At 42.1% G+C, this 22,807-nt stretch overlaps 1 long non-coding RNA gene across 1 annotated transcript in view; it reads left to right on the top strand.

Moving 5' to 3' along the window:
- LOC135049868 (uncharacterized) overlaps positions 1-22,807 on the top strand; it is a 229,836-nt gene that overhangs the window by 191,276 nt on the left and 15,753 nt on the right. The window contains exon 3 of the long non-coding RNA XR_010241504.1: positions 6,451-6,539. This is a non-coding gene — a long non-coding RNA (uncharacterized LOC135049868). The remainder of the gene's footprint in view (positions 1-6,450; positions 6,540-22,807) is intronic.

Below are 22,807 nucleotides of genomic sequence, written 5' to 3'. Positions count from 1 at the left end.
GCAGTATAGTAGAGAGTGTTCTGACTTACGGGGTAACAGTATGGTATGGGAACTGTACTGTGGCTGAGAGGGCTTCCCTGGAATGTGTGGTCAGAACTGCAGGCAGGGTCATTGGTGTGTCCTTACCATGTGTATATGACCTTTATGAAAATAGAGTGTTAAAAAGAGCTAGGAATATATTGCCAGATTCCAGTCATCCAAATTACTCAGTTTTTGAGAGATGACCATCACAAAAATGTTTTAGAAGTGTATGTATGCATACAAATAGTTTCTTTCCAACAGCTATACGTGCACTAAACGGTTTGATAAAATGAGATAATTTATAAGTGAGACTTGTTTTATTGTTTGTTTTATTGTGCAGGATGTTTATTGAAAAATTTCATTGACATTCCATTGTTGTCTTGTTAATGACAATAAAGTATTATTGTATTATTGTATTGTACTGTATTGTATTGAATTTACCCTGGATTCTAGGTCACTTGTACATTCCTCATTTCCAGATGAATCTATTTCTGATGAACTGGTCTGTTGTGCCTGTTCCTGGGTTTCTCTCTGTTGCTTTGTGCCACCTAAAAATTCTTCCTGTGGCAAAGTCCTTTTTGCCCTTTATAAGTTTTTTTATTTCTTCCTTTTTTCCTTTCAAGTAGTCTCATATAGATCTAATTCCTTTTTATGGTTATCAAATACCTTCTGAAATGTGCTATTTTTCTCCCATTTTTAAAATTTTTAACCTAGTGCATTAATTTCTCAATCACATTATTCAAGAACTAGATGATTATGTTTAATGAGGGTACTAATCAGTTAAAGGGAACACTTGATAAGTGAATTTTCCCACTCTATTCTGTGGTTTTCTATTGCCAATTCAAAAAAAGGTAAGCCTTTTGGGACTATCTTCTGCATGAGATATTTCCAAGCTTGTTAACTCCCAATTGTAGCTTTTCTTCAACTTAACAAAATCACCTTCCTAGTTAGACTCTGGTTCTGAGAGGTCAGTTGTTCTAGGAAGAATGGGGCAGATGTATTAAGCCTGGAGAAGTGATAAAGCAGTAATAAGTGCAAGGTGATAAGGTACCAGCCAGTCAGCTCCAATATGTAAATTTAGTTTACAGTGATTGGCTGGTGCGTTATCACCTTGCACTTATCACTGCTTTATCACTTCTCCGGGCTTAATGCATCTGCCCCACTATTCTCAAAATCATCCATTTAGTCTCTAAATGTTAATTTTGAGATCAGTTTAAAATCAGACATGTTGGGCGGTATTCAGTTGTTTAAAAAGTCAGTTGGGTGTCTGTTTTTTCCTATCTAATAGACAGGAAAAAACAGACACCCAACCGACTTTTCAAACATTTGAATTCCCCCCGTTATGTGTCAGGGAGAGGTGGTTGCTGCCCCAGGACACAGGCACACATGCTCAGCCTGTCTATCGTCAATAAACTTACCCCCATACTTCCATTGGCTGGTTTCACAGGGGCAACAGCTGCTACTGGTGTCAGGTTTCTATGTAGTGGAAGAGTATGATGAGATATAGTACTTTTAGAGTGATGTTGTCAGTGCAATGGATATAGAACTGAGTAAAAAAACTCAGGAACATTTAACTGTACAAAGAAATTAGGTATCCTGCACGGTCAGTGTAATATATCAATGATTTGGAAAAAGCAACGTATCTTAGTCTATTGGCAAAACTGCCTAGACAATAAGTGTGAAGCTGGAGGTGCCCCTAGGATGTGAATACTAGATACTCAAAATAACATATATTAACATGCAATACCATAGACTGATATCAGTCACATTTACAGTTTTAATGCTAGGGAGCTTTCAGAAATCATATTGGAGAAATGTAATAGAGCCCAAATTTTTTTGTGAGTTTGCAGTTGCCAAAATTTGGGAGAATCTTCTGAAATGGTAAACATATAATAGCCTGCGAGTTACAAGGTGCCTATGTAACTCCCATGCGATGCTATCAGGGGTGGATTTAGGAGTGAGGGCGCCCCTAGGCACAACAGTAACGGCCGCCCCCACACCTGCATCATTTTATTATTTTTATTGATTGTTTATAAGATCTCATTTGATGATAGCCAATTTAATAGACTAATTAAAAAAGCCACTAACTATGATTTTCTTTTCTTTTTTATTTATATATACATATTTACTAAATAGGACTGCTTACAGAGGTAGTACGTGCATGTCCAACCCATTTACAATCCATTCAAGATGACATATGGTACAGTACAGTATTTTGCAGTTACTGGTACTTTTTGGGCTGACAGTACCAACACAAGCATAAAGTGCCGCCTCCAAGCAAGTACTGCCCCTAGGCAAGTGCCTCACTCGCCTAATGGGAAATTGGCTACTGGATGCCATACGGGTTTTCTGGTCAAAAAACCCGCAAATATTCACAAATCATTCAGCGAGGTTCATTACTTGGGACATGTTGGTTTTGAAAGTACCTTTCTTAGTACTCTACTTATTTTATTATTTTTTTGTAAATGTTTGTTCTTTCTTTATTTCGGGATGTGGTCAATTTACCTACAATCAAAATCCCGAAGGTCAAAATCCCGACAACCATTGACCGACAGTCAAAATCCCGACAACGTCAAAATCCCAACATGGTCAAAATACCGACATTTAAAATACCGACAAGTTCAAAATACCAACGTTTAAAATTTCGACAGGTCAAAAAGTCGACATGATTTTTTCATGATTTTTTAATTGAAACCGACTTTTTCATAATTTACCATCCCAGTGGACCAGGAGGGGGAACATAATAGTGTGCCAAGCGCAGTGAGGCAACGTGCCCAAAGCGAGGAGACGCGACACACTTATATGGTGTCCATACACACCAAAAAACAATGAAAAACTTGTGTCAACTTTTTTGACTTGTTGACATTTCAAATGTCGGTATTTTGGCCTTGTCGGTATTTTGACCTTGTTGGTATTTTGATTGTAGGTATTTCATACTACACCCGTTTATTTCATATATATCATTTTACAATATTGATTTATCTGTTAGTATGTTTCATCTTTTAAAAATATTTATCTCTTAATATGTTTCCATTCACTTTATGTTTTACAGTTATTATACTCCTATGTCTCTTTTTACAGTATAGAAACATAGAATTTGATGGCAGATAACAACCACTTGGTCCATCTCGTCTCCACTTTTTTTTTCCAATCTCCAACCTAATTCTGTTTTCAAGTTCAACCTCATATTTCTTATTTCCTTATGCATCACCCCCAATTATCTCCAATTTTCCACCCAAATATTAATATTTCACACTTACTTAAACATAGGTACATAGCTTTGACCTCACAGGCTCCTGAGTTCCACAAGCAACACAGGAAAAATGCTAAATTATTTTAATCTGAAAAATGTTTCTAAGGTTTTGGTGCAAAAATGGAATATTACAAATATGGACAAACAGTTTATATTGCAATAATTTCAATGAAAATGACAAACGGGGAGTAAAAGAAAAACAACCCTACAGTTCTAACATCATGTAAGTTAGTTTCTTTTGTCATGAAATGAGTCACGCCAGAATGTTCGACACATGATCAGTCTCTAGGACTCTCCTTAAAGTAATGCACACTTGGAGCAGGCTGTAGATCATACTTATCCTCTCACAGTTTCTAGGGTCACCACCCTTCTGTTTTTTAACTCTCTTGTTGCTGGAGGTTATTGAGTTAGTCAATCCTAAGTAGCTTTGTCTCAGTAGATAGGGGGCTTGGACAGTCTAAATGGACACACAATTTCTTTTAAAGGGTGAACCACTGAACCTTGGCACACTTCTCTACTTTGTCTCATAACCTTGTTTGAGATGTATTTCTTGGACTGGCAGGTCCGAGCAGCTAGCTTACACAAACCATTCTTTATAACTGGTATAAGATCGTTATCTTGTTTCTTTTACTTAAAAAAAAACACAAACCTATAAACTATTCTTCTTCCAGATAGGTCACATACAGGACACAACATGTCAGCCATTTTGTTACCCAAAATTTGGTCACACCTAGGTTTATAAAATACAATGGCTTTATACAATACACTTACATGCAAATATCATTTTGGGTAATTACTTCTGAGTTCAGCTATAGTTCACTTAGTTTTTTCATTTTACTCCTATTATACTCCTATGTCTCCTTTACAGTGATCTAGTTTGCCCCCTTTTTTATCCAAACTCCATCATACCACTTTTTTTTCACATTAACTCTCATATTTCATATTTCACTATGCATTACCCCCAATTCTCTCCAATTCAATGCACCTTTACTTTAACTCTTTTGTCACTTGGTCCACATGCCAGTTACTAAATCAGTAAGCTACTCCACTTTTTCATCTCACAGCAAGGTATTACTATTATTCAAACTTTGTTTTCTCTATACTCCATCCTACACAGTGCCCCAGTCTTTTTCCTAAACTCTTCCCTTTTCAGTGTCTTCCCACAATCATCAATCAGACAATAATGATAGGTTAATTGGCAAAGTGAACCCTATTACATATGTTTGTACATGTGGTAGGGTCAAAACCTACAGATGTAGCCCCCTTCATCTATCCCCCAATGCATAAAACTTGCACACGCATCGAAGGAGTGACTTGCACCTGGGTGTGAATAGTCGCAGCAGTGATTAGACAATACAATGTCTATAAGCCGCGCATGTGATTATATGCATGTGCCCATATATGGGCACGCTACCCACAAGAAACGAATAGCTGGTGTTACTATTCGCACCCTGGTCATGCTGGCTTCATCTGTATGTGTATGACTATTAGATTGCACATTTAACTGAGTATATTTGCTAGATTGGGTTCACATCTATTTTAATATAAATTTACAACTCAGTTTTCAACCTTTTGCTAAGTAGATATAGAAGTCTTATTTAGGTCCATGATTGTGATTGTGATGAAGTGTATAGCATATGTTGACTGCATTAGCTCTTGCAATGCATGCACAGAATTTACATTACACAAACAGCTTCTGACGTTAATGTACATTAAACTAGATGTCCCGAGATCAGTCTATTTTTCACTAGTATATTTTTGTGAGTTTACAACTCGCAGACTATTACATACGGAGAGTTGTATGTTGTACATGGGCAACAACTGGATGGCATTTTTAGCTGGTGCAAGACCAGTTATTGCAGAGTTTACATGTTCTTGAAGCACATTACATACAGCGATTGCAAACTCATATGTGTTTTACGGAAAACGTGCATGTTTTTAGAAATCGCAACCTATTCAATTTTGGCCATAGAATTCACTAATGACCTTATCCAGGTTGAATCGCAAACCGCGATCCAACCAGAATGTCTGCGTTCCCCTGGTGGGCGCATGCACAGGGTCCGTCCTGTGCATGCACCCACGTTTACTGCAGGCGCCCCCCGCAGTATTTGCGAACGCCTCTGCCTGATTGACAGGTAGAAGCATTCGTAGGGCGGCAAAGCTCCATTTCCAAGATGGAGCATTGCGGGGGAGTGGTGGTAGCATTATCGGAGCAGCTGCGTGACATCACATGGACCGCTCCGATGAAAAAGATCGGCCTTAAGTTTCTGACAAGTCCCATCTTTTTGTAATTGAGATGAGATTTATATAACTAAGTTAATTATTAGTGAAACACCTCCCTGTTAGGAAGTTTTGTATTATTTTATATTATTTTAAATTATCTAACGTTTAAGCTGTGTTACTAGCCCCAGGAAGTAGATGTCACTTCCTGTGATGGGGTATAAATACTGTCACAGTACACACTCTCTCCACACTTTGAAAAAAGTCCCAAGAGGACTGAAACGTGTTAGTGAGGAGACTGTGGATGTTTTTTGGAACGCTGGACACCCTATTGTAAAGGTGTTTCTTTTAAACGTGGGCAAAGATACCATTATGTGAGGATCCCAACTGTCTTAACTGTGAGTTTGGGTACACATGATTTGTTACAGCTCTGGTGTTCTTGGGGTGATTTTTCATAAAGAAACCTTGATGTGCACGTTTATGCTATTGCCAAGTGAGTTTTTAGTTACGCCAGCTTAAGAATATGTTTTTTTGGGGGGTAAACACTACCTAGATATCTCAAAACGGTGGTGAATACGTAATTGCAATCAGAAATTACTACACATTGTTGCATTTTATTTTCACTTCTATATATTCAACTGGGAGCAAAAACTATCTGTAAAAGATTGAAAATTGACAAGTTAAAGAAACCATGATAGGAGGAACCCAGCCACGAAATTTGTGAGTTTTGTGTATGCTCTCATTTTAGATATTCATCTTTGTGGTGATAGTCGCCATTCTTTGTTTGAAAGATACCTTTACACACATGGCTTACCCACTCGAAAAGTGAGTTTCGGTATGCCTGATATTGCTTTTGGTCTTTTGAGCCATACTAGACTGGCTTTACAAACTATATAAGGACTGGAAATTTTTGTGAGATAGTACTATACATTGTGTTATTTTTTGTTTATTTGCAGGAACAACTATTGGAGAAAAGGCATCACTTAGAAGAAGATCTGTCATCTGAGAATCGTTGGACTTATTGGTTTGACCTTTTACATTTGAGGTGCTGCCTCTGATCTATTGTCTTATCTCAATTCTGGCCCAGTGGTCTGCATAGATCATATTGGGCAGGTCAAGTGATCTCAGGGCTAAACATGTTAGTATAGCTCTGGCCAGCCAGTGAGCCCTTCAACAATAATGAGGATAGCTCTACTAATGGCTTTGAGTAGGGTTCATTTGGAGGCTACTAGAGAATCTAATGAGCAGACTGACATTGTTTTTCTGCTTCATGCAAAACAAAAAGTAAAGGACCATCAACATTATCTATTTTTAATTATCACCTAGATGTCCCCCCACCGTGCAATTACAGAAAATGTATTGCCTAACCTGAACCTCACGGCAAGTACCCTTGGGTGAGAACCGCTGGTCTACACCAAATGAGAATTAAATGAAATTTATAGATTTATGCTGCTATATTATTCCAATTTATTTTTGTGGAAATTCGCAGAATGGATTTCGTATGAAATCCAGCAAATCCTGAATCATCTATAACAGGGGTGGGGAACCTCCGGCCCGCGGGCCTTATCCGGCCCGGACAGGCAGTTTGACCGGCCCGGAGGCAGCTGTTGAGTGTAAAGCCGTCCACGGCCCACGTCTTCTCACTCTGTGGCCTTTATTCAGTGTACACTGTGAGAAAACTACATCTCCCATCATGTAGTGCGCCGCAGGTTGCTCCGAGACCCATACTTTCCCTTTGGAGAAGACTGGATGACGCCCTTGAAGCTACTAGTGGGTGGGTCCTCAGCCTAGTACACAACGCCAATGGAAGCCCAGCTGGCTGCCTGTCTCTCCCCACTGTGGTCTGGATGCGCGGTGCGGAGCTCTCTTCTCATCCACCGGCAGCTGCTGTGCTTGGTGGCTGCGCCTGTAAGGCTAAACTGCGGTACAATGACTGGGAACATGAAGGGGAGGGAGTTGTATGTGCTGGGCAGTGACTGTGGGCATGAAGGGGGAATGTATGTGCTGGGCAGTGACTACGTGCATGAAGGGTGGATGTATGTGCTGGGCAGTGACTGTGGGCATGAAGGGGGAATGTATGTGCTGGGCAGTGACTACGTGCATGAAAGGTGGATGTATGTGCTGGGCAGTGACTGTGGGCTTGAAGGGGGAGTTATGTGTGAGCAGCTATTACTATCGCCTATTTTCCTAAGAGGCTCCATTGGTGGTGGTGGGGGGAAGGGGGGCGCTTAAAAAATGGCCCGCAAATGATTTTGAAAAAATACAAATGGCCCTTCGCAGGAAAAAGGTTCCCCACCCCTGATCTATAATATGATCCCAAAAATGTAATTCACTTTATAAGGAAATATTTTCGTTTTCTGTAACAAAAGTTTCCTTACTTTTTTCTTTAGTGGAAACGTTTTGGATAGTAGAGGTTGAACTTGGTAGCTCTCTGTTTCACAATGAATATCTATGTTTCTATGCTATACTATGACATTGTGATATGTGCAGTCCATCAGTCGCCATTGTGTTCATGGACGATAGTATAAAAATATGAAAAGTGGTCAAAAAACTATGAAAGAGGGTCAAAATTCTTAACCTTAAAGCAGTTAAAAAAAATGTAGGGCATTTATACACTGCATGATAAACAGTAGGGAATATATTAATATTACATACTATGGTATGCCATAGAAAAGAGCAATGAGGGGCACGAGGAGTGCTGGAGCTGCATATATGCAATTATCACTGCATACGACTGCACCAGACACTTGCCTACAGAACTCCGTTTTTGATGAAACAGTTAAAGGAACAAAATGCTCTTGTTGCCTTACACTTCCCTGCTGAGCTATAGAGAATATACCTAGTCCCTGTAACTGGTAGAGTATAAGACTTACTTAGACTAATCGTCACAACTATAATGATTATTCATTTACAGTCAGGTCTATGGCACAGAAGGCACAATGCATTGCTTTGTATACAGTACTTTAATCCTAGCTAAAGGACTCTATGATGCTATGGGGCATATGTATTAAAGCTAGGAGAGAGATAAAGTACCAACCAAGTAACAAACTTTCTCTACTTTATTTCTCTCTGCCCCTATTTTTGGTGAGAGAAGTTTACGCAGACACTAAGGGCCAAATACATAGTGTAAAAATCATGAATTTAACGCAAATCACAGTAAATTGTGAAAAGCGCATATTCAATGGACAGCAAAAAAGGATTTGTAATTTTTCCGCAAATTTCCATTCACAAACTCTGAGCAGGTGATAAATTTGTGGAAAATCCCTACTTTAAGTTAAAAATGTTGGGATTTGGTTCTGAACCCCTGGGACAACCTCCTGGATAACTAATTAGGCACGATGAAGTTTTTAATTATTTTTAATTAGCCAAATTTAATTTTAGCACTTATTTTTTATGGAAAAAATATTGATTTCTATAATTTTTTTACATTTTGTTAAAAAATGCATAATTTAAGCACCAGAAATACTTTTATTATAATCAATAATAAGCTTTTATACTGTTATCCAGTGATAGGGGTTACAGGTAGCTTTAACCATTTTTTCACTTATCACTGCCGGCAACAATTTTTGCAGTAATCCCATTTTCACAAACTTGCAATTAAATAGGCGAATCGCGGGAGCGCACATACCCATGCAAGTCCCATTGCGGAATGTATGTTGTGTGTTTCCCCTCTGCATATGATCCAGAACCAAGCGTACACAGCTATGGGTGATGCAAACTGAACGCATCCACACTTGCAACTGAAGGTGTGTAACTGGGCAGCCAGATATGGGGTATGTTTTCTTAGGCTAAGGACAGTGAAGACGTGTCAATATAATTGTGGACTAATCATACAAAAAGGAAATAAAGAAAGATGTCTTATTGTGATGCACACATAATTGTGGACTCTGCAGAGTTGAATGCACACAAAAATATAGTACATTGTTTCGGATGGCTCTTTTGCTGCAAAACTGACAATGATACCGGCATTGAAATCAAGTGCATAGATAGGGGCGGCCTAGCTCTACATACAAATGAATATGCACATTTAGGGGTCTATTTACTAAGCCTTGGATGGGATCAGTATGATTTATCGGCGGCCGGGATGCCAGCTGCCAGTATGCCGGCAGCTTGGGTGAGCACAAAGAGCCCCTTGAGGGCTTGCTGCACTCGTCACGCTGCTGGATGGGTGACTCGCTGCACTCACCACAGGTTCTATTCCCACTATATGGGTGTCGTGGATACCCATGAGCGGGAATAGCCCCTGTACGCCGGGATTCCGGCTGACGACAATGTCGGCTGGCGAGATTCCGGCATCGGTATCCTGACCGCCAGGATCACGACAGCCGGCAAATTAACTGCATCCCCCATGGATAGAGATAAAGTGGAGAGAGATAAAAGTACCAGCCAACCAGCTCCTAGCTGCCATGTCACAGGCTGTGTTTGAAAAATGTCAGTTAGGAGGAGCTGGTTGGTTGGTACATAGGGGTCTATTTACTAAGCCTTGGGGAAAGATAAAGTGGATGGAGATAAAGTACCAGCCAATTAGCTTCTAAAGTAGATGGAGATAAAGTACCAGCCAATCAGCTCCTAACTGCCATGTTACAGGCTGTGTTTGAAAAATGACAGTTAGGAGCTGGTTAGCTGGTACTTTATCTCCATCTACTTTATCTCTTTCCAAGGCTTAGTAAATAGACCCCTTAATCTCTATCCACTTTATCTCTCTCCAAGGCTTAGTAAATAGGGGATGTGTTCACAATGCCGGCTGTCAGGATCCCGACAGTCGAAATACTTATGCCAGGTTTAGGGGAGGGGGGTAAGGTTTAGGTGCCAGACAGTGGGTTAGGGTTAGGCTTTGGCAGGGGGGGGGGGGGGGGGGGGAAGTTAGGTTAGGGTTAGGCTGCGGGGAGGGAGGGTTAGTTTTAGGCACCCCCAGGAGGGGGTTAGGGTCATTAGTATGTCATTCATTGGGTTCCCGGCATCGGCATGATGACTGCCGGGATCCCGTTAGCCGGCATTTCATATTGAATCCGTGAATAGACCCCTGAGGTCTGTGCACACAATGGTGGTAATTCCAGGTTGTTCGCAGCAGGAATTTTGTTAGCAGTTGGGCAAAACCATGTGCACTGCAGGGGAGGCAGATATATAACATGTGCAGAAAAAGTTAGATTTGGGTGGGTTATTTTGTTTCTGTGCAGGGTAAATACTGGCTGCTTTATTTTTACACTGCAAATTAGATTGCAGATTGAACACACCACACCCAAATCTAACTCTCTCTGCACATGTTAAATCTGCCTCCCCTGCAGTGCACATGGTTTTGCCCAACTGCTAACAAAATTCCTGCTGCGATCAACTTGGAATTATCCCCAATGTGTAAGCAATTACAGACGACTTGCATTCACTGCTGCACAGTTGACAGAAGCTAAGAGGACATTTGTTTTGACTACTTCTTTATCTAAGTTTAAATTACGCATCCACTTTCAATAGTTGACACTTTATTATTCTACAGATGTTCAGCATACCTAGACATTATTACAGTGACTAGTAAAAGTATTCGACCCCCTAAAAGTCAACGGATTTGTCTTGATTATAAAATTTATTGAGATTGTTCCATAAGTCATTATTTGTCTGTAGATTTAAAAAAAATAATAATAATAATAATAATTGGGAACAAATTTAAAACTTCTGCTTGGATAAGTATTCAGTCCCTAAAGACTCGTTGGTGAAACCACATTTTACTGCAAAACAGCTTTATGTCTGTATGGGTATGTTTCTACCAGGTATGCTTATTGTTTGGGAGTGATTTTTAGCCATTCTTCCTCGCAGAGTTGCTCCACATTGTTCGGGTTGGATGGATGACGCTTGTGGATTACAGCTTTTAAATAGCGCTATGGAGTCTCAACTGGACTGAGATCTAGGCTTTTGATTGGAAATTGTAGAACGTTCACCTTATTGTTGCTCAACCACGCCAGTGTTGCTTTGTCCTTGTGCTTGGGATCATTGTCCTGCTGAAAGGTGAACATTCTCCCAAGCTTTAAGGGTCTATTTACTATGCCTTGGACGGAGATAAAGTCCCAGGGAATCAGCACCTAACTGCCATGTTACAGGCTGTGTTTGACAAATGACAGTTAGGAGCTGATTGGCTGGTACTTTATCTCCGCCCACTGTATCTCCATCCAAGGCTTAGTAAATAGACCCTAGTTTTCTAGAAGACTGAAGCAGGTTGTCTGGCACTGTCTCTCTGTATTTTACATCATCCATCAGTTTTAACCAAGATACACAGTCCCTGCTGAGGAAAATCATCCCAACAACAACCTTCCCACTCCCACTATTAGAGCTATGGGGCAGATTCAGAGACTTATGATGTTTCAATAGTCACACAAATCTCAGATTTTTATTGATCTGCACAGCAGGAGCTGCACTGTAAATGTGACGATCTGGGCTAGAGATGCCGGATGCAGTGTGGCTACAGGAATCAGGTGAGTGTCAGTCTGCGGCCATTATGAGACGGGAGAGTGTTGGGGACAACAGTTAGTTTTTGGGGTCTGCCAAGTCCAGTGACTGCATCTTCTGATGCAGATTTACTGACTTCACAAGCAGAGTGGAAGCGGCTTTTCTGGGTAACCTCAGGGTTTCTCTTATGACCGGTGCCTTTCCAATGGTTGCAATGGAGATCTGATGCTGCTTCTTCGGACATAGGGCCTTATTCAGATTTGTTAGAAAACCCAAAAAGTTAGCAATTGGGCAAAACTATGCTGCACTGCAGATGTAACATGTGCAGAGAGATTTAGATTTGGTGGGGGGGGGGGGGTTCAAACTGAAATCTTAATTGCAGTGTAAAAATAAAGCAGCCAGTATTTACTCTACACTGAAACAAAATAACCCTCCCAAATCTAAATCTCTCTGCACATGTTACATCTGCCCACCTGCAGTGCAACATGGTTTTGCCCAATTGCTAACTTTTTTAACACTAGACACCTTCTGTGGCTTTTGCATAGTTCTGCACTGTGTATAAAGAGCAGTGATGGCAGAATTAGCATCCATCTCTGACCAGGGCCTATGTTTGCAGAGGAATGGGTTGTTGATCCAACAGTGCTCACTGGAATATCCAAACACTCGGATATTATTTTGTAGACTTTTCTTATTTTGTGCATGTCTACGTATAATTTTATCTTTAATTTACTTAGAATACTCTTCATATTCACAGTTTTCCTTCAGAGTCACAGTATGTTCAATGCTATATCACTTATGGAGTCTTTCATCCATAAAAGCTGACCCTTTTTAATGATATCATTATTGGGTTGATTTATTAAAGAAAACATGCAAAGTAAAGATGAAAACCAGGCCCACCCGAATTTCTGGAATCTGAGGGAATCCGCCTTGCTCGAATTCCAAATTGAGTCAAAATATTCCGGCGTCGGATTCTCTTGCAGTTTGGATTCTATATAAGTGCCTGCAGAAGTGATTCTGCGCCATTTCACATGCGACTCCAATTTGGTAGCGGGTGCACAATTACCCTCAAGAAAGATGCATTGATGGCCTGCTGGCCATAATACCCCCCCTTCCCTCATACATTTTCTTAGTCAATCAAATAATTACATTGATTTACTGTAACTAACTAATCATTCTTTCTTTTACAGCAACAAGGGCAGTAGGATGGTGTAATGGTTAGCATTACTGCCTCACAGCTCTGAGGTCATAGATTTGATTCCCACCATGGCCCTAACTGTGTAGAGTTTGTATATTCTCCAGTGCTTGAGAAGGGTTCCTCTGGATGCTCTGGTTTCAGCCCACAATCCAAAAACATACTGGTAGGTTAATTGCTCAAAAATAGGATTTTAAATACCTACCGATAAGTCCTTTTCTCTTAAGTCCATAAGGGATATTGGGTACACATTAGTACGATGAAGTATAGACGGGTCCAAAGGAGCCAGGGCACTTTAAATTTCTTCAACTGGGTGTGCTGGCTCCTCCCCTCAATGCCTCCTCCTACAGCTCAGTTAAATGTAAAACAGTGCCCGAAGGAGAATGACAAACTTGAGAGTAGGAACATAACAACAAGTTTGGTGAGATTTACACACCAGCACACCAAAACATATTTGGGCCAGCAATAGCTGGCAACATTAACAGCAACAGCTGAACAGGTAACACATTACAGAGAACCTGCAGAAAGTCACCGCACAGAGGCGGGCGCCCAATATCCTTTATGGACGACGAGAAAAGGATTTACCGGTAGGTATTTCAAATCCTATTTTCTCTAGCATCCATAAGGGATATTGGGGACAGATTAGTATGAAGGGGTTGTCCCAAAGCTTCCAGAATGGGTGGAAACATGTGGAAGACATCTGCAGCACCGCCTGCCCAAACTGGGTATCCTCTTTGGCCAGGGTATCAAACTTGTAGAACTTCACAAAGGTGTTCTTCCCCGACCAGGTAGCAGCTCGACATTGTTGTAGGGCCGAGACTCCACGGGCAGCCACCCAGAAAGAGCCCGCCGATCTTGTAGAGTGGGCCTTCAGAGACTTTGGAACAGGTAAGGCTGCCGACGCATAGGCCTGTTGATAGTAAGCCTAATCCAACGAGCAATGGACTGCTTTGAAGCAGGGCAACCCTTTTTCTGCTCATCATACAGCACGAACAAGGAATCCGTCTTTCTGATCCGAGCTGTTCTCTTGACATCGATTTTTAAGGCTCGCACGGCATCCAATGCCTCCGGAGGAGCAGAAGTGTCAGAACTGAACGGACTCACAATAGGTTGATTCAAGTGAAACGCGGAGACAACCTCCAGCAGGAACTGCTGTCCAGTCCGGAGCTCCGCTCTGTTCTCGTAAAAGACCAAGTACGGACTTTTGCACGACAACGCCCCCAATTCTGAGACACGCCTAGCAGAAGCCAGGGCCAGTAACATCACCGTTTTCCACGTGAGGTACTTATCGTCTACCGGCGTCAGAGGTTCAAACCAGGAGGACTGTAGAAAGCATAACATTACATCCAGATCCCCGGGTGCCATAGGCGGCACGAATGGAGGTTGTATGTGCAGCACCCCTTGCAAGACGGTCTGAACTTCCGGCAAGAGAGCCATCTTCTTCTGGAAGAAGATGGAAAGAGCTGAAATCTGGACCTTAATGTATCCCAGACGTAAGTCTTTATCCACTCCAGCCTGCAGGAAATGTAGGAACCTTCCCAAGTGGAATTCCGCAGAGTGATATGTGCGTTCTTCGCACCAGGAGACATATCTCCGCCAGATATGATGATAGTGTTTTGACGTCACAGGTTTTCTGGCTTGCAATATAGTGGCAAGCTTCTTGTTGAGGTGAGAGGCCATCAAGTCAATCTGTGGGCATCGATGATTTGTTGAAACACCTGAGGGTGTAGTCCCCACTCCCCCAGGTGGAGGTCGTGGCGACTTAGGAAGTCCGCTTCCCAGTTGTCCACTCCCGGAATAAAAATTTTATTTCTGCCCAGATGAGTATTCTAGACACTTCTCGCATGCAGGCCCTGCTTTTTGTTACTCCTTGTCGAATGATGTATGCCACCATCGTGGCATTGTCCGACTGCACCTGGATCGCCTGATCTCTGAGTAAAGGGGATGCCTGAATTAGAGCATTGTGGATAGCCCGAAGTTCCAGAATTTTGATCAGAAGTAGGGCCTCTTGGGCAGACCACCTGCCCTGGAACTGCACCCCCTGGTGACAGCTCCCCATCCTCTCAGACTTGCACCCATCATGAGGAGGATCAAATACTGAATCCCAATGTGTCATCCTTCCAGCAAGTTGGAAGACTGTAGCCACCACAGGAGAGCAATTCTGGCCTGGGGTGACAGCCGAATCATCCGGTGTATCTGAAGATGGGAACTGGACCACTTGCTCAGGATGTCGAATTGGAACGGTCTGGAATGAAACCTTCCGAATTGAATCGCCTCGTACGAGGCCACCATCTTTCCCAATAATTTTATGCAAAGATGAAAGGAGACTAGAGCAGGTCGGAGTACCATGCAAACCATTTCTTGAAGAGTTCTCACTTTTTCCTCTGGGAGGAACACTTTCTGTGCTACAGTATCCAGTAGCATTCCCAGAAACAGGAGTTGCTGAGACGGTTCCGGTGGGACTTCTACAGATTGAGTATCCACCCACGGTGAGACAGAAGTTGGATAGTGCGATCTATATGGAGCAATAGAAGCTCCCTGGAACTCGCTTTTATCAGGAGATCATCCAGGTATGGAATTACATTGACCCCCTGGACCCTGAGCTGAAACATCATGTCTGCCATCACCTTCGTGAACACCCTCAGAGCTGTAGACAGGCCGAAGAGTAACGCCTGAAACTGGTAGTGATTGTTCAGTAGGGCAAACCCCAGATAGGCCTGATGAGGAGGCCAAATTGGGATATGTACTGTAGGTAAGCGTCCTTGATGTCCAGGGACACTAGGAATTCCTGTTGTTCCAGGCCTGCGATCACTGCTCTCAAAGATTCCATCTTGAATTTGAAAACCTTCAGGAAAGGATTCAAGGACTACAGATTCAGAATGGGTCTCACAGACCCATCTGGTTTTGGTACTACACACAGACTGGAGTAGTAACCCTGTCCTTGTTGTAGTAGGGGTACTGGAACAATGACCTGGGACTGGACCAACTTGTTTGTGGTAGTAGCATACCACACATACTTTCCAAAGCTGGTAAGCCTGATTTGAAAAATCATTGGGGAGGAGTATCATCAAACTCCAGCTTGTAACCCTGAGAGATAAGGTCCCTTACCCAAGCATCTTGGCAGGAACCATGCCAGATGTGGCTGAAGTGACGTAACTGAGCTCCCACCACGAGATCCCTTCGGGGTGGGTGGGCACAGTCATGCTGAAGTCTTTGCGGAAACTGGTGTTCTGGTCCTGAGATCTGGCAATGGCTGGTTTCTTAGGTTTTCCTCTGGAGCCTCTAGCTGCGCTGGAGGCCCCTCTGGCCCTAGATCAAAATCTGGAGGACCAAAAGGACTGAGTAGACAGTCCGGATAGGTACATCTAGCAGGTGGAGCCCGCAAAGGGAGAAACGTGTATTTTCCAGCAGTAGCTTTGGAAATCCATGCGTCAAATTCACCTCCAAAGAGCCATTCACCTGTGAAGGAAAGAGATTCCACATTACGTTTGGAGTCAACATCAGCAATCCACTGACGTAACCATATGGCTTTGCGCGCAGACACAGCCATAGCCGTGGTCCTAGCATTAATATTGCCAATCTCTTTAAGGGAGTCACTGTGGGCTCTTGCCGTGTCCTGAATGTGATTCAGGAAAGTAACAGTATTAACTAAGGTCATATCCCCCGAGAGACCTTCCTTAATTTGATTAGCCCAGGAAGGAATTGCATGTGTCATCCACCAACCTGCAATGACCGGTCTTTGAGCTACACCTGCAGCAGTGTCGATAGATTTCAGAGTGGTCTAAATTTTTCTATCTGCCAGGTACTTCACCGTAAAGGAGCCTGGAGTAGGGAGTACTGCGTTTTTAGAAAGATGAGAGACTGAGACGTCTACTGCTGGAGACTCTTCCCAGAAATTCCTGCCTTCAGGGGCAAAGGGGAATGTATGCAAAAAACGTTTTGACACCAGATATTATTTATCTGGATTCTTCCAGGCTATTTTAAATAAGTCATCCAATTCCTTGGAGTCAGGAAATGTGACTATCAGTTTGTTTTGTGGGAGGAAAAATGATTGCAGAGTATTACCATCCTCCAGATGGAGCTTTAACACATCCCGAATAGTCAATATGAGGGGTTCAATACCCTGGGCAGGAGTGGAATCCTCATGTATGGGGTCCACATCATCCCCATCATCCTGTATATCATCAGCAGTATCTGATAGGAGTGCAGGGAGAGCACGTTTTTGTACACCTGTGCAGACTGGGGGGGATGTTTAGCAGTTAGACTTGCCACTGACTGTTGCAGTTCCTGAGTCTTATTGGCATTTGCAGTGAGTTGAGATGACATATCAGACATCACAGTTTTGATAGCCCCCAACCAGGAGGGCTCTGCACTCTCCCCCACATTATTATCAGCATTCTGAGATGACTGACTACACTGCTCACATGAGATTGAGCCAGATGAACTAGGAGTGAATCTAGCATTACATACACTGCATGACTTCTGTTCTACCATTGTGAAGCAGAGAAAACAGGTAACATACACATACAATATAACCTGATATATATATTACAAGCCAGCCCTATTGCATGTGAGAGGAGACACAGGAGAGAGGACCCCAGCGCACCCAGCGCTGCACAGCCCCAGTGAGGCTGTCAGCGTTTTCATATGTAAACAACAGTGAGACTGTAATATGAAAAATCCCTCAGAGGGATGTTATTGTGCACTAATATAGCGGCTCTCCCCCTCTACACCCTGTACCAGCGATCCAGGGACTGTAATGGAGGAGCTGCGCAGGCTGCTGCTACTGTTATGCAGAGGAAGGCGCCAAAATGCCACTGAGCCCGCTCTCATGTAGCTCCACACCCCACCATGGAGCCGGACCTACTGCTGAATATTTATACTGGCCATGTCTCCCTATGTGTGCAACCTCACATAAATGCTTGGTACAACTATGGGGGTCATTCCCAGTTGATCGTAGCTGTGCTAAATTTAGCACAGCTACGATCATTCACACTGACATGCGGGGGACGCCCAGCACAGGGCTAGTCCACCCCACATGTCAGTGCTGCCCCCCTCCCCCGCAGAAGTGTAAAGGTATCACTCCCCTGGCCTGCAGCGGCTGCGTGTGACGTCACACAGCTGCCGCGGGCCACCCACCCAACGGTCCGGCCACACCTGCATTGGCCGGACTGCGCCCCATAACGCTGCCGTCCAGCCCCCTCCCACCCAGCGACCGCCTCTGCCTCAGAGGTGATCGCTAGGCAATGACGGCTGGCATGCAAGTTCTGACCCAATCGCTGCGCTGAAACTGCAACGAGCTATCAGGTCGGAATGACCCCTTATATTAGCCAGTCTCACGCAGGGGCTATAGCGGTCCCCCCCCCCCCACCAGGAGGGACCTGTACACCTCACCTGCGCTTCAACTGCACATTAAATCAGGGGAACCCCCTAGCGGGGTCCCCAATGTGTACTCACCACCGTTGATCACCTTCAGGCAGCAGCATTAGGGGTGTGCGGCATGCTATAGCTGCAACAGCCAAGCGCCACGCCCCGATGAACAAACAACCCCTCAGGATGGTGGTCCTGCAGCGGGGAAGCGGCACTCCACCTCAAGAGGCCGGTGCCCACCCCCCTAACTCCCATGGTGCAGGTATGCTGTGGCCCTAACAAGATACCAAAAGAAATAAAAATTTTCAAAGAAATTTAAGAAAAACTCTTGCAGCTTGCAGAGTGTACATCCGCTCCTGAGGGCACTTTTTTCTAAACTGAGCTGTAGGAGGAGGCATAGAGGGGAGGAACCAGCACACCCAGTTGAAGAAATTTAAAGTGCACTGGCTCCTTTGGACCCATCTATACCCCATTATACTAATCTGTCCCCAATATCCCTTATGGATGCTAGAAAAACAAAAAGAATACTGTGTTTAGGGCAGACTAGATGGGACAAGTAGTTGTTATCTGCCGTCAGATTCTAAGTTAATCCTTCTCTCTTTTTTTTACAGCAACTCAGAAGAGAAAAGGTGATGAAAGAAGAATGTTCAATCTTTACGTTCCCCAATGCTCCCATTAATTCAACTTTTTGGAAAAAAATTACATTTAATTATGTTACAAATCAATCAATACTTACTTCCTTCTGTTCTGATCTAGTTCTTGATTAATGAAAATATTCTTGGTTGCTTTCTATGGGGTCATACAGTTTATTAAACTACCATCCTGTCTGCCACTGCAGTGCCACCCTGCTTCCTAGATGTGCGATGTTTGAAGTTAAACTGCCTCGTGTTTGTGCCACACACTGCTGTCAATTAGCTTAGTCAGTCAGCTACGTGGGTGCAAGCCCTGTGGCCTAAACTGGATTAAAACAATATTGTGAGCTAAGAGAATGCAAATCCAAAATTTGTGAGTACGGTTTTGGCAAAAACAAAATATAAAGTTATTACAGATCCAAAACCGAAACAAGCGGGTCAACGCACACCTCTACTTCAGAGACAGGAGCTTGGATAGACCAGGTTTATGAATGAGTAGCTTTCAGAGCTTGGTGCATTTCAGAATTTAGCAGCTTCCATCTCTATTGGGCTGTATTTGTGTTCGCTAATGAAGGGGTTGCAGATATCTTCTATATCTGCTATATTCAGCCATTTATACATTTGTGGAAATCATCCGAATGTCTTTTTTTAGAAGATTTAGAACAAAATGTTGTTAATAAGTATAACCCTTTGTGAGTTCATAAACAGCAGCATTTGTTACTTTTAACACTACTGAATCTGAATTCTTTGTTTCTGTGGTCACATTCTCACATTTAGTTGTCATCGTCACTAGCAGCTTCCTGAAATTGTTTTATTTTATAGTGCTGCTTAATGCTGTACTAGCTGATATTAATGCTGGACTCTTTAGTTATACAGAAGAACTTGCAGTCAGTCACCATGGAACCTGCAGCTAGTCACCATGTACCCCTCACACACTAATGCAGGAGAAGTACTTCAGCCAGTCGCCCCGAACTCCTCAAACACTGATGCAGGAGGAGAACCTGCAGCCAATCACCCTGTACTCCTCAAACACTGATGCAGGAGGAGAACCTGCAGCCAGTCACCATGTACTCTTCACACACTAATGCAGGAGGAGACGCAATAGTAATGCATGATGCAGGAGTAGAACCTACAGTAAGTCTACAGTCCTCAAACCTTGATGCAGTAGAACACCCCACAGTCAGTCATTCAACACTCCTCATACACTGATGCCAGAGGAGAACCTACAGCCTATACTTCTTATACATAGAAGAAATACTACAGTCAGTCAGTGTTTGTTGTACACCGATATAGGAGTAGAGTAGGCTGCACTGTCAGTCAGTAAGGGAGATGTATCAAACTTCCGAGAGAGATAAAGTGGGGGGGGAAATGTTATGGGCAACACTTCATCTCTCATGAAGGTTTGAAAAATCTCCCACAGTGTGTCATATGGTTGTCACATTCTTCAGTGTTTGAGAAGCATATTTGGCACTCACAGTAGGAGTGGATTTAAAGTACTATAGACAGAGAATATTATATCAGTAACCCTTAGGTAAAGTCTTGGGCTATTCCTCATATCCCTTGAACTTTCGCTGCAAATTTAGAGAATTGTACAGTACATCTCCAATTCTTAGCACTTATGTGATTACGTCATACAATGACCGATCACCACATGCCCGCCAAACATTGTACTGCATGAGGTGTACAGGGGGATTGTTGAGCCAAGCTATGCCTGAGGCAGTTTGCTCTCTAAGGAATTGGATGGTTATAGAATAAGCTGCATAGACATTACCCAACTACTGTAGCAAATTGTGCTGTCTTCTATTTTTTTGCACCTCCCCATTATTGCTTTGAACCAATCAGAACCCTAAGGAATAAATATGGAAGCTGGATGCACAACTATTCATTGAGTGTACTAATAGCAATTGCCAAAAGCAGCACCACTTCAAGTGTAGTCCTGCATAGTTTTGGGTGCCTGACTCTTTTCAGAATGTATTTCTGGACATCTACAATATCTCAATCATAGGTCTATCATTGACAGAGCAAACAGTGGAGAAGAGAGAAAAGCAAAGTGAGGACACGAGCATCTGGTCATTACCATCCTATAAGCAAATGGTGTGTAAAGTCACACAGCTCAGCTCAAGTGCTATTCCTGCAAAATACATTATCAAACCTAATAGTTTAGGAGCTGGAAATCATGGGAAGCAAAGCACTTGTCTGTGTCTCTGAACCTGCAAAATTTAGATCGATTTTCCTCATTACTATTAATATATGGCGCAAAAAGATTATATATAATATATCAAGATTATATATATATTTTAAAACATATATAAAAACTGCAAGTAGAATAAAATAAAACTATTAGCGGACCAGAGTACTTTCTCAACAGAAAGATAATAATCTTTATTATGATCAGCAAAACCACATATATAAAATATCAACTTAATTTTTTTCTGCTATGCTTAAACTCCCCATATAGGTCATTACAGATATTGTGACAATCATGCAATGGTAGAACGCTCTCATCAGTCTACAAAGAAAACTGTACACATGTGTATAGCAGTATAGCCCGATGCAGCTGAACAGCCACAGGTTGCAACCTCCGGTCTATAATGATCCTCACTGATGATTTTTATTTGCATTCCTATCAATAGCCACAATTTTGACAATGCATGTAATAAAACATTCAGCCATCATGCTCTAGAATACAAGACCCTTACAGACTACAGTGTTGTCAGGGGTGGATATGTAATGAGGCTGAATAAGGCAACTGTCTCAGGAAGCTATGGCAGCAACATCTATCCATTCACATTGCATTACATTTCCTAGATGCAATGATCTATGTTAGATGGTGGAACATCTACCGATAATGAAAATCATAACGTGTTTGTTTTTGTTACAATATGCATAGAGGATAAGACAGATGCCATCACATTTCCTGTCCCAGGTAAAATAATGCTTGGGGTCTACCCAACATTGTGCTTTCTCAATACCTACATATGTAATATATGCCTGATTAAGTGTTACCAGATCATCCCTCTAATAAGACACAAATTGTGATTACACGGATTAGGTGATGTTGTTCCATTTTCACCTGGTTTTAATAAGTCATTAACCTGTGTAATTCATATGTGTCCCTTATTAAATGGAAGATACGGCAACCGTAGCCTGATTACATCACGGACTTTGCCAAAGAATATCTTGGGAGTCTCCTGGTTAAAGTATTCTTTTAGATATCTTTGTATGTATGGTTTATGTAAAAAAAAATGTATGTACAACAACAGTATATGATGTGACGTATATGATTTTTGAATATTAAATCATGTACACAAAAAATATATGTATGTCTCTTTATTTACTGTTCTATATTTAAATCTAAAAATAGCGTAAATAATTTGACCCGTAGGTATAAAATCCAATATTAAAAATGAGCTATTTTAATTAGTTTTTAATTTTTTATGCATGAAAAAATAACCAAAATAATATATTGAAAATAGATAGTAAATGTATACGTGTATTTACAAGCTAACACAATCAAATGAACAATTACAAAACAATGACTATAAGATACTAGTCAACAACAGTCAAGTATACAAGCAAAAAAGACAACAAAAGTTAACAAACTATCTACAAAGTTTATTTTATAATAACTGCCAAAACTTTTCTTACTAGCTTCCATCAGGGAGATTTCACTGAAGAAACTCCTGA

This window comes from Pseudophryne corroboree, chromosome 1, assembly GCF_028390025.1.
Source record: "Pseudophryne corroboree isolate aPseCor3 chromosome 1, aPseCor3.hap2, whole genome shotgun sequence".
NCBI lineage: Eukaryota > Metazoa > Chordata > Amphibia > Anura > Myobatrachidae > Pseudophryne > Pseudophryne corroboree.
This window is presented reverse-complemented; position numbering and strand designations above follow the sequence as displayed.